Source organism: Cebus imitator, unplaced genomic scaffold (genome assembly GCF_001604975.1).
Source record: "Cebus imitator isolate Cc_AM_T3 unplaced genomic scaffold, Cebus_imitator-1.0 Scaffold386, whole genome shotgun sequence".
Classification (NCBI taxonomy): domain Eukaryota; kingdom Metazoa; phylum Chordata; class Mammalia; order Primates; family Cebidae; genus Cebus; species Cebus imitator.
Window position 1 is genome coordinate 1,034,604 of NW_016107701.1, and position 10,417 is coordinate 1,045,020.

General features: G+C 41.8%; 1 protein-coding gene and 1 non-coding gene across 6 annotated transcripts in view; both read right to left on the reverse strand.

The window, feature by feature from the left end:
* CSNK1G1 (casein kinase 1 gamma 1) overlaps nt 1-5,363 on the reverse strand; it is a 183,131-nt gene extending 177,768 nt beyond the window's left edge. For all 5 annotated transcript variants that reach the window (XM_017508065.2, XM_017508063.2, XM_017508062.2 and 2 more), the window contains exon 1: nt 5,097-5,363. The gene's annotated coding sequence lies outside the window, so the exon portion shown is untranslated. The remainder of the gene's footprint in view (nt 1-5,096) is intronic.
* LOC119468164 lies at nt 3,322-3,438 on the reverse strand. Its single transcript, XR_005196802.1, has one exon. It is a non-coding gene; the product is annotated as a U5 spliceosomal RNA (small nuclear RNA).
* Nucleotides 5,364-10,417: the final 5,054 nt, after the last annotated feature.

Genomic DNA, 10,417 nt, shown 5'->3' on the forward strand with positions numbered 1-10,417 from the left:
CCCGTCTCTACTAAAAATACAAAACATTAGCTGGGCATGGTGGTGCGTGCCTATAATCCCAGCTACTCAGGAGGCTGAGGCAGGAGAATTGCCTGAACCCAGGAGGCAGAGGTTGTGGTGAGCCGAGATCGCGCCATTGCACTCCAGCCTGGGTAACATGAGTGAAACTCCGTCTCAAAAGAAAAAAAAATACATAAAGCTACCAAACATTCATACAGTTTGAAATAACAATTAACTTTAAACAGTATCTGTCAACATCCTCTATAACTCAATATAAAAATGTAGGATCTTTGGTTACATGTTCACTGACAGAGCTGATATTACATAACCTAAATCTACTGAGGATTTTTATTTTGATAAAATAATCTGATGAACTCAAAGCCATAAAACATAGAAGAAGTTGGGAGAAAAGGAATTTGAAACAGATGGCATCTAAACTTTTTTCCTGAGTCCATCTTGAACACAATCCCAATAATGTCAAAATCCAATTTTGGTCTCCAAATTAGTAATCTCCAAAACTTAAAATGGTAATTCTGAAGTAAATTCATTCTTTTTTTTTCCTCCCAGCTTCTCAGAGCTTCTATATTAGGCAGAAATGAGTAGAAACAAGTTAGGCGTTAAAAAGAGAAAAACTATCATTCCACAAATTCAAAAGTTCTTTCAGGAAAATACACTTATCTAAAACCACTGAAGCAGTTTCTATCAATATGTAGTATTAAAATCCATGACATCATCCTTTTTCTTCATATAATGCTCATTTAGCCTTATTAGAGACTAAATCACAGCTCCATAAAAGAAATATTCTTTAAAATAAAAATAAGCTCTGGAAGAATACTCATTTGGTTTGAATAAAAATAAAGCACTGCATGGACTTTTTAAAAACATTTTCACAGTAACTCACTCCTGATTTTATGGCACCAATAAATTTAACTGTATTTTGTTCATTATTTAATTCTCGTATATGGTACATATATAAAGCTTCCCAATCTTTCCTAACACTTTCTGAGGTCATCCAAGAGGTGGATATTAAACAAAGGTTTAGTCATTTTTAGATTTCCTGATAAATTCCATAACTGACAACTGCAAAGATCTTTGGAATGGCCACAGACTTTGAGAGGAAGCGGTCATTGAGAAATCTCTAGAAGCCTCTATTCACTGCACACAACCAGAATTTTTTACTCTAGCAGCTAGTATCCCATCTCTCATATCAAAATTAATACACTATTGGTCCAGGTATGGTGGCTCATGCTTGTAGTCCCCGCACTTTGGGAGTCTAAGGTGGGCGGATCACTTGAGGCCACTAGGAGTTCGAAACCAGTGTGGCCAACATGGCAAAACCCCGTCTCCACTAAGAATACAAGAATTAGCTGGGTATGGTGGCACACACCTGTAATCCCAACTAATCAGGAGACTGAGGTAGGAAGATCGATTGAGCCTGAGAGGCGGAGGTTGCAGTATGCTGGTATCGTACCACTGCACTCCAGCCTGAGCAACAGAGCGAGATTCCATCTCAAAAACAAAAAAGATTTTTTAAAATATTAATAGGTTATTAAAATTTGATAAGAAGATGGGGGGGAAGTGGGAGTTTCTGATAGCTTTACCAAAGCAAGACAATATAATCTCAACTTTAAGATGTGAAGGATGATGAAAAATGATACAAGAAAACACAGTGGCTCACAGCTGTAATTCCAGCACTTTGAGAGGTCAAGGTGGGTGGGTCACCTGAGGTCACAATTTCAAGAGCAGTCTGGCCAACATGGTGAACCCCATCTCTACTAAAAATACAAAAATCAGCCGGTAGTGGTGGCACATGCCTGTAGTCCCAGCTATTCAGGAGGCTGAGGCAAGAGAATCGCTTAAACCCGGAAGGTGGAGGTTGCAGTGAGCCAAGATCGTGCTACTGTTCGAGGCTGGGTAACAGAACAAGACTCCATCTCAAAAATAAAAATAGATAAAAAGAAAGCACAGCAAAAAGCTTAGATATATACATACCTTACACTCTCAGAAGAGCCATTCAGAAAGCTGAATGACCTTACCAAAAATCTGTAACTGTCACAAAACATAATTTCAACTCTTTATAAAAGAAAGAGACATGGGGAAAAAATATATTTGAAAATTTCTCAGGGCCAGGTGTGGGGGCTCACGGCTTTCCCAGCACTTTGGGAGCCCAAGCAGGGTGGATGACTTGAGGTCGGGAGTCTGAGACCTGACTAGCCAACATGGTGAAACTCCTTCTCTACTAAAAATACAAAAATTAGGCAGATGTGGTAGCACACCTCTGTAGTCCCAGCTACTCAGGAGGCTGAGGTGGGAGAATTGTTTGAGCTTAGGGGGCGGAGGTTGCAGTGAGCAGAGATCAGGCCACTGCACTCCAGCCTGAGTGACAGAGCAAGAATCTATCTTTAAAAAAAAAGAAATTTCTTTACGCAAAATCTATAAACTTCTCAAAAAAGTTCACACTGAATTACAATCTTTGTATTCTCATAAACACCTATTATTAAAGCAAGTTATTCGATTTGTGTCCTCTGAGTATCAGTTACATTTGAAAATTACTAATATAAGTCGCCTCAAAAAACAAACTATGTTTGCTGCAAATCTGACATATAATAGATTACACATAACTATATCATATTAAATCCACAAAACGAATGAACATAAAGACTTCACGGGCTGGATGAGGTAGCTCACACCTGTAATCTCAACACTCTGGGAGGTTGATGCAGGATTGCTTAAGCCCAGGAGTTTGAGGCTGCAGTGAGTATGCTGCCCCAGTGTACTATTTTGGCCCAAGTGACAGAGAAAGACCTGTTGCTAAAAATAAATAAAAAAATAAAAAAACAGCCTTCATGTTATCTTGGATTTCCATATTCTAATAAGGAATGATTTAAAGTCAGAAATTGATTATATTTTCACTTATTTTCTGAATATTATATAAGTTTACCTAGTAGTGTAAATCTAATTGAGACAAGAGGTGCTGCTGATGCTGATTTATTTTCATTTTATTATTTTATTTTTTATTTAATTTTATTATTTTTTTTTTTTGAGACAGAGTCTAGCTCTGTTGCCACGCAACTCAGCTCACTGCAACCTCCACTCTCCCATTCAAGTAATTCTCCTGCCTCAGCCTCCGGAGTAGCTGGGACTACAGGTGTGAGCCACCATGCTCAGCTAATTTTTTTGTATTTAAGTAGAGACAGGGTTTCACCATGTTGGCCAGGATGGTCTCGATCTCTTGACCTCGTGATCCGCCTGCCTCGGCCTCCCAAAGTGCTAGGATTACAAGTGTGAGCCACCGCGCCAGGCTCTTTTATTTTTTTAATGAGCCCTGACTAAGCAGGACATCAAAAAATTCGGTTAAAAATTCGTAATTGTTCCTCACCACGGAAATCTTTATTAAAAGGTGAAAGATTTATTCATTATGAAGAGAAACCAGAGATGCTGATTTTTATCTTAAAATTACAAGTACTTTCTATTTTACACCCCAATTTTAATTAACTTTAAAGAGACATGTGATGTTAAGATTTACATACATTACTTTTTACATGTACTTCATGTTAATCCATATTATAAACACCAATATGGTGTATCTGAGAAAAACCTATAAAATATATTTTGGTCATATTCTACTTTATTATTTTGAATTTTATGAAACTACTGATAATTGAATTTCATGCTACTTATGATCAATTTCAAGAAGACACTGAAAGTCCTGTTGTATACATATTTTTAAAAATATTATCCAGTTGCCTTCCCATCTCAAACTTCTTTCACAAAACTGGGCTTCCTTTACTGTGTATGATTAATAACAATTTACCTTGTAATCCAAAGGTGGTTCCGTTTAAAATGGGCTGTTACTTATAATACAGGTAAGAATTTTAACTGATATTACTTAGGAAGAAACAGCAGCTCTGGTAGGTTCCATGACTTGCCCAAGGTCAATAACTAGCAACTAGCATAGTCTAGGTTCAACCCAAGATTTATCTGCCTGAAAACCAATACTTCCTCTTGGCCACAATTATCTTCTTAAAAGATTAAGACACAGGCTCCACAGCAGAGTTCGTTCTCTCTCTGAAAATTCACCTATCTATTCTGAGACATCACTACACAGCACCGAGTATTCAGTCACTGATTGAAACATAAGCGAAGAAGATCTTTCTATTTCATTTAAACTAGGGCAGTTACTGGCAGGTAAGAAAGAGGTTGGAAAAGTCTTGCCTCAACATGTCTTGCCTAGACCTCTAATACATCTATATGGTTTCCCCAGTGCATTTTTTAAAAATGAACACGTACAACTACTACACAAGGCTATACCTGGACTAGCCTATTGTTAAGGGCTTTTGAGAATCCCACTTTTCTAAGATAATTTATACCGGATTTAATATCGAGCTGGGAGACTTGGTTGAATATGTCATTCAAACACTTTCCAAACATCTGAAGTATCATTTAGGGGCAACAAACCTAGTTCCACCCTCTTTTTACACTGTGATGCCTGCCCAGTTGGGGGACATTGCTTCTATAGGACGTGGGGGCGAGGGAACAGTAAAGGAAGAAGTGGGGGAAGCGCACGGAAGTTGGGTGGAGGGAGGTCTCATTACCCACTCTTCTGCCCTAGCTCTGCCAAGGGCGGCTCCCCGCGGTGCCCAGCCCACTCAGAACCCCCACAACCCTCGAAGTCCAGCTCTGTCCCAGCGGGGCGGATAGGGAAACAGGGCAGTGGAAACATGGGATTGTCCCAGCCACCCTGCCGAGATCTGCGCCCTCCTTTTGGCCCCCGGAGGATGCTCCCCCTTTCGGAGCAAGCCCTCCAGGTGGCAAACTCCCGGTCCACACCGGCCGAAGTCGGCTTTCCCGGAAGGGGCGCCTCCTCCGCCTGCCTCTACCCCGCCAAACGAAACTCTCCACCCGCTGTGTCCCTCACCCCCTCAATTCCGCCCCCGCAACCCTCCACAGACACAAACGCCACCCTGCGCCCCACCCGGGATCCCGGCGTCCCCCACCCACATCCAGGGAAGGGCCCCCCACCAACCCCCTCAGGCACACACACACACATCCTCAGACTTCAGCCTACAGGACCCCGTCGAAGCCGGCGCAGGTACCTGGTCCAGCAGTGCTGCAAGGCGCAAAAGAGGCGGGCGCGGTTCCCTCCCCAAGGCGCCGAGTGCTTCTCTACCCACCCGCAGCAGTGGTTTCTCTCTTTCCCAGGAGCGGGAGGGAGGAGAGAAAGCGGAGGGGAGGGGGAAGGCAAGGAGCTGAGGGGCGGCTGGAGCCGAACCGGAACCACTAGCGTGGCCCCGCCCTCCTCCCGGAGCCGCAGAGTACCCTGGCGCGCCTTATAGGACAAACCTAGAGCTGGCAGCGATAAACTGACACCACCACTTCCGGGTTATCACCACAGGTGCCCCTCCTTAGCAACCGCGTGGGGTTGCTAAGCGGAAGTGCCTTCAAAGCCACCCACCCCCATTTCTTCTGGGACTACCAGGAGATATATCGGGAGCACTGAGCTCTCCTTTGGCAACATTCTCTTACCTTCTGCTCAAGATCTGAGACCGAGTACACACTTCGCTGCCAAAGGCACGAAACCCATTCCGCTTTTCCCTTCAACTGTACTCCTCCACCAAGCCCCCCACATCTATATACACCTGCTCCCTCCCGCCCTCAATCCCGTGGCTGACCCAGTGGCTGCTCCTAAGGCTCCCCTCTCAGGTCCTTCAAAGGAATTTTTTTCTGACGGTTTAGCAAGCATTTCCCTCTTGTGGATTTTTAATTGTGTTTCAACCAGATTTTTAAAATTTCCTTCAATGTTGTGAAAGCTTTTCCATGCACTTCGTTCTCCTGTGACAGCCCATGAACCCGAGTGGTTAGAAAAATTTGGTAAGAGCTGCAGATGTTTGTGTAAGATCTGGAATTAACATAGCCAAATGGAAGAGGCAAAAAAGATTCACTGTAAGTCGGCAAGAGTTATTTTAATCCTTAAAACAGAGAGCAGGGCACATGTTCTCAGGACCTCTTGAGACTGCGCCTCGGGTAAAGAAAAAGACAAGACAGACAGCAAAGAAAAAAGTTAAAGGAAGCCCATAATCAAGTTTGGGAAAGAAGACGACTGTCCAATCCTCCACTCAAAACTCAAAAATAAATTTTCGGCCGAGCACGGTGGCTCAAGACTGTAATCCCAGCACTTTGGGAGGCCGAGGCGGGCGGATCACGAGGTCAGGAGATCTAGACCATCCTGGCCAACATGGTGAAACCCCGTCTCTACTAAAAATACAAAAATTAGCTGGGCGTGGTGGCACACACCTGTAGTCCCAGCTACTCGGGAGGCTAAGGCAGAAGCAGAAGAATCGCTTTAACCCAGGAGGTGGAGGTTGCAGTGAGCTGAGATTGCACCATTTGCACTCCAGCCTGGGCGACAGAGTGAGACTCCATCTCAAAAAAAGAAGAAAAAAGAACCCTATCGTTATGCAGTTAAATATTCAGAGAAATGCTGTTGGGCATTCAGACAAAAATGAGTAAAAATCTTCATTTGGTTTTCCTGTCTTAAATAGGTCTGCTTGCAAGGAGAATGCTCGACAGTAACTCCTAAATTTTTCTTTTCCATAGCAGTGAATATACTTGCCACTGCAGGATCTAATTTTATTGGTCATCATAACCTCTTTATGGTCACCAAAATTGAACTGTTGTCCACCTTAACTGGGGCAGAGAGAAAATAAACTTTGGTCACTTAAAAGAAACACCAAGTGTATTGGTTTCCTATATTAATGAGACAGGATTAAATTGATTCACCATAGGCAATCACTTCAGCAAAACCTTTAGGAAATCACTTCAAGCTCAAATGAGTAGATACTGTTTAATACATTTCCACTTCTGCCATTGACATGAATGCATGTGGGAGTATATACACATGAACAATTCAAATGGAATTTGAGCTCCTCCACTAATTGTTCCTTTAAGAACCTGGCTGAAAATGACAAACGGTAAACATGTTACCCTGATGAAATAGAGCTTGGTATTTCAAGTGCCAAACAGGTTTAAATATCATAAAACTTTGAATTAGTATAGTAAATAAAATGAGCTCAATGAGCAACAACATTTCTCAAACTATGATAGACTAGAATGCCTCAAAAAATTAAAACATGATTATGGTAAATAAATGTTCTATAGAAAGAAATGTTTTATTGAGAAAATCAATAGTTACGATTAAATGTGATAGCGTAAGCCAATGTAGAAATGCAAATTCCTATGCATCACTCATTTTACCCACTGCCTGAAGAAAAATGAATTATAAGCAGCATTTGTTTACATCGTCTCTTCCTATAGCCTTTTTTAAAACTACAGGCACTTTTGTATAGGTGTATAAATAACTGGCTTGACTCCTAATTCATCACATGTCCTCTATAATTCTATTATTTTCAACATACTCATTGCTTTGAGATCTCTAAAGATGGATAGTACAAACCCCACCTAACATTATGTATGTGAGTGTAACTACACTTTTGTGATTTTTGTAAGGAATCCATATTCTCTTTTCTTTTTTCTTTTTAGAAGGGTCTCACTCTGTCAACCAGGCTAGAGTGCAGTGGCGCGAACTGGGCTCACTGCAGCCTCTACCTCCTAGGCTTAAGTGATCCTTCTACCTCAGCCTACCAAATAGCTGGGACTATAGGTGTGTATTGCACCACCACGCCCGGTAATTTTTGTATTTTTTGTAGAGACAGGATCTCACTTAGAAAGCCCAGGCTGGTCTTGAACTCCTGAGCTCAAGCAATCTGCTCACCTTAGCCTCCCAAAGTGCTAGAATTATAGGCATGAACCACCACGCCCAGCTAATTTTTATATCTTTGGTAGAGATGGAGTCTTACTATGTTGCCCAGGTTGGTCTTGAAGTCCTGAGACCTCAGCCTCCCAAGGTACTGGGATTATAGGCATGAACCACCACACCCGGCCAGGAATCCATATTCTTAATATGAGCTATGACAGTGCTCTCAGATCTAGGCTGGATCTCAAATAGCCCTCATTAAGTCAGTACAGTACCTTCACCCTACAGATTGGTATGGAACTTCCAACCTTTTCTCCCACTCTCTTGAAAGCTGTCTTCATTTTTTTTAATTGCCCTTTGTAATCATTTAAAAACTTAAGATATCTAATGTATATTTTTGGGAAACCCAATATGCTGTGACTCAATTATTAATATCTAAATATTACTACAGGAATTAATATTTAAATATTGTTAGATTACATTGGCATCTTCAAACACAGAATACCAGAACTAGGCCAGGCATGGTGGCTCAAGCCTGTTGTATCCCAGCACTTTGGGAGGCCAAGGTGGTTGTATCACTTGAGGTCAGGAGTTTAAGACCCACCTGGCCAACATGGTGAAACCCCATCACTACTGAAAAAAAAAATTAGCTGGGTGTGGTGGTGGGCACCTGTTAATCCCAGCTACTCGGGAGGCTGAGGCAGGAGAACCTGGGAAGTGAAGGTTACAGTGAGCCGAGATCGCACCATTGAACTCCAGCCTGGGCAACAGAGCCAGACTCTGTCCCAAAAAATAAAATACCAAAACTAGAGTGTAACAATTAATGAATGTGTGGCGTCAATGAGAAGAAATTTAGCCAAACTTACCATTTATGTGCCTAAGCAATTTACACTACAAAAGACATAGTCCCTTGCACAAGGGACTCAGAGAAACTCACTTAGGATACATATTACATAAACCATCGAATGTTAAAGATATAGCAGCCTTAGGAAGGCTATGTATGAATATAACAACTATCTAAATAATTGAAGGTTGTGGCCGGGCACAGTGGCTCACAACTGTAATCTCTTATTTCCATATGCTATTCTCAAAGGTAAAAGAAACCATTACAATAATGTTGGTTGAACCAAGCCTCAGTTGAACATTTTTTTTCTGAAAGTAAGTTAGCCTGAAGATTCTAAGTACAGTAGAATTTGTAAGCAATATATACCTGAGAAAAGTGCAGTTAGTCTAGGCTTTACGTTCCACGTTTTTGTCTGTTTTTTGAAACAGGGTCTCTCTCTCTGTTGCCCAGGTTAGAGTGCAGTGATGTGATCATGACTCACTGCAGCCTCAACCACCTGGACTCAAGCAATTCTCCCACCTCAGCGTACCAAGTAGCTGGGACCACAGATGTGTGTCACCATGCCCGGCTAATTTTTTTTTTTATTTGTAGAGATGAGGTCTATGTTGCCCAGGCTGATCTCAAACTCCTGGGCTCAAGCAATCCTCCAGCCTCAGCCTCCAGAACTGCTGGGAGTACAGGTGTGAGTCACTGCACCCAGGCAAAAATTCTGCTTTCTTAAGAATTGCATGAGGGAGATAAGAGGGAAAAAATAATAAGCATTTGACATCTTTTTAATAAGCCTTTGAGCTCTCTTTATAATTTTCTCTTGAGTATTTGCTCTTCCTTTGTAAAACTATGGAAACACAAAATACATATGATACAATACTCTAGCATTAAAAAGTTTCAGAGTAGTTTTAAACATTATTTGGTCAGGAATAACACTAGCATTAATAACTTGAATAATGCATTAAAAGAAATAAAAACAGACTAACTTTGTGAAGAAGGATACAAAATTAAAACCTTGGTTTTGGCTGGGCATGGTGACTCACACCTTTAACCCCAGCAGTCTCTGAGGCTAAGGCAGAAGGATTGCTTGAGCCAGGAGTTCAAGACCAGCTTGTGACAGAGCAGACCTCATATCTTAAAAAAAAAAATTAAAAATTAGCTGGGCGTGGTGGCACATGCCTCTAGTCCCAGCTACTCAGGAGGCTAAGGTAGGAGGATAATTTGAGCCAGGGAGGTTGAGACTGCAGTTAGCTGAGATCACACTACTGCACTCCAGCCTGGGCAATAAAGTAAGACCCTGCCTCAAAATAAATCAATCAATCTTAGTTTTATCTTCTTAATGGGTAGATTTTACTTTGTAATTCAGTTTCAGTGAAAAGAAGGGGTATATACTTCCCTTAAGTTTAGAGAAGCAAAGTTGCCATGCTACATTTTGAAAATGCTTTAAAAGAAAACATTATTTGGAACTATGCCTAATAAAAGTGAGACATCATCAAATATATACTTGAAAAGATTGTAGGTTCTTTAAGATTCAATTTTTTTTTTTTTTGAGACAAGAGTTTCACTCTTGTTACCCAGGCTAGAGTGCAATGGCGCGATCTCGGTTCACCGCAACCTCCGTCTCCTGGGTTCAAGCAATTCTCCTGCCTCAGCCTCTCGAGTAGCTAGGACTACAGGCATATGCCACCATGCCCAGCTAATTTTTTGTGTGTTTTTACTAGAGACGGGGTTTCACCATGTTGACCAGGATGGTCTCGATCTGTTGACCTCGTGATCCACCTGCCTCGGCCTCCCAAAGTCCTGGGATTATAGGCGTGAGCCACTGCACCTGG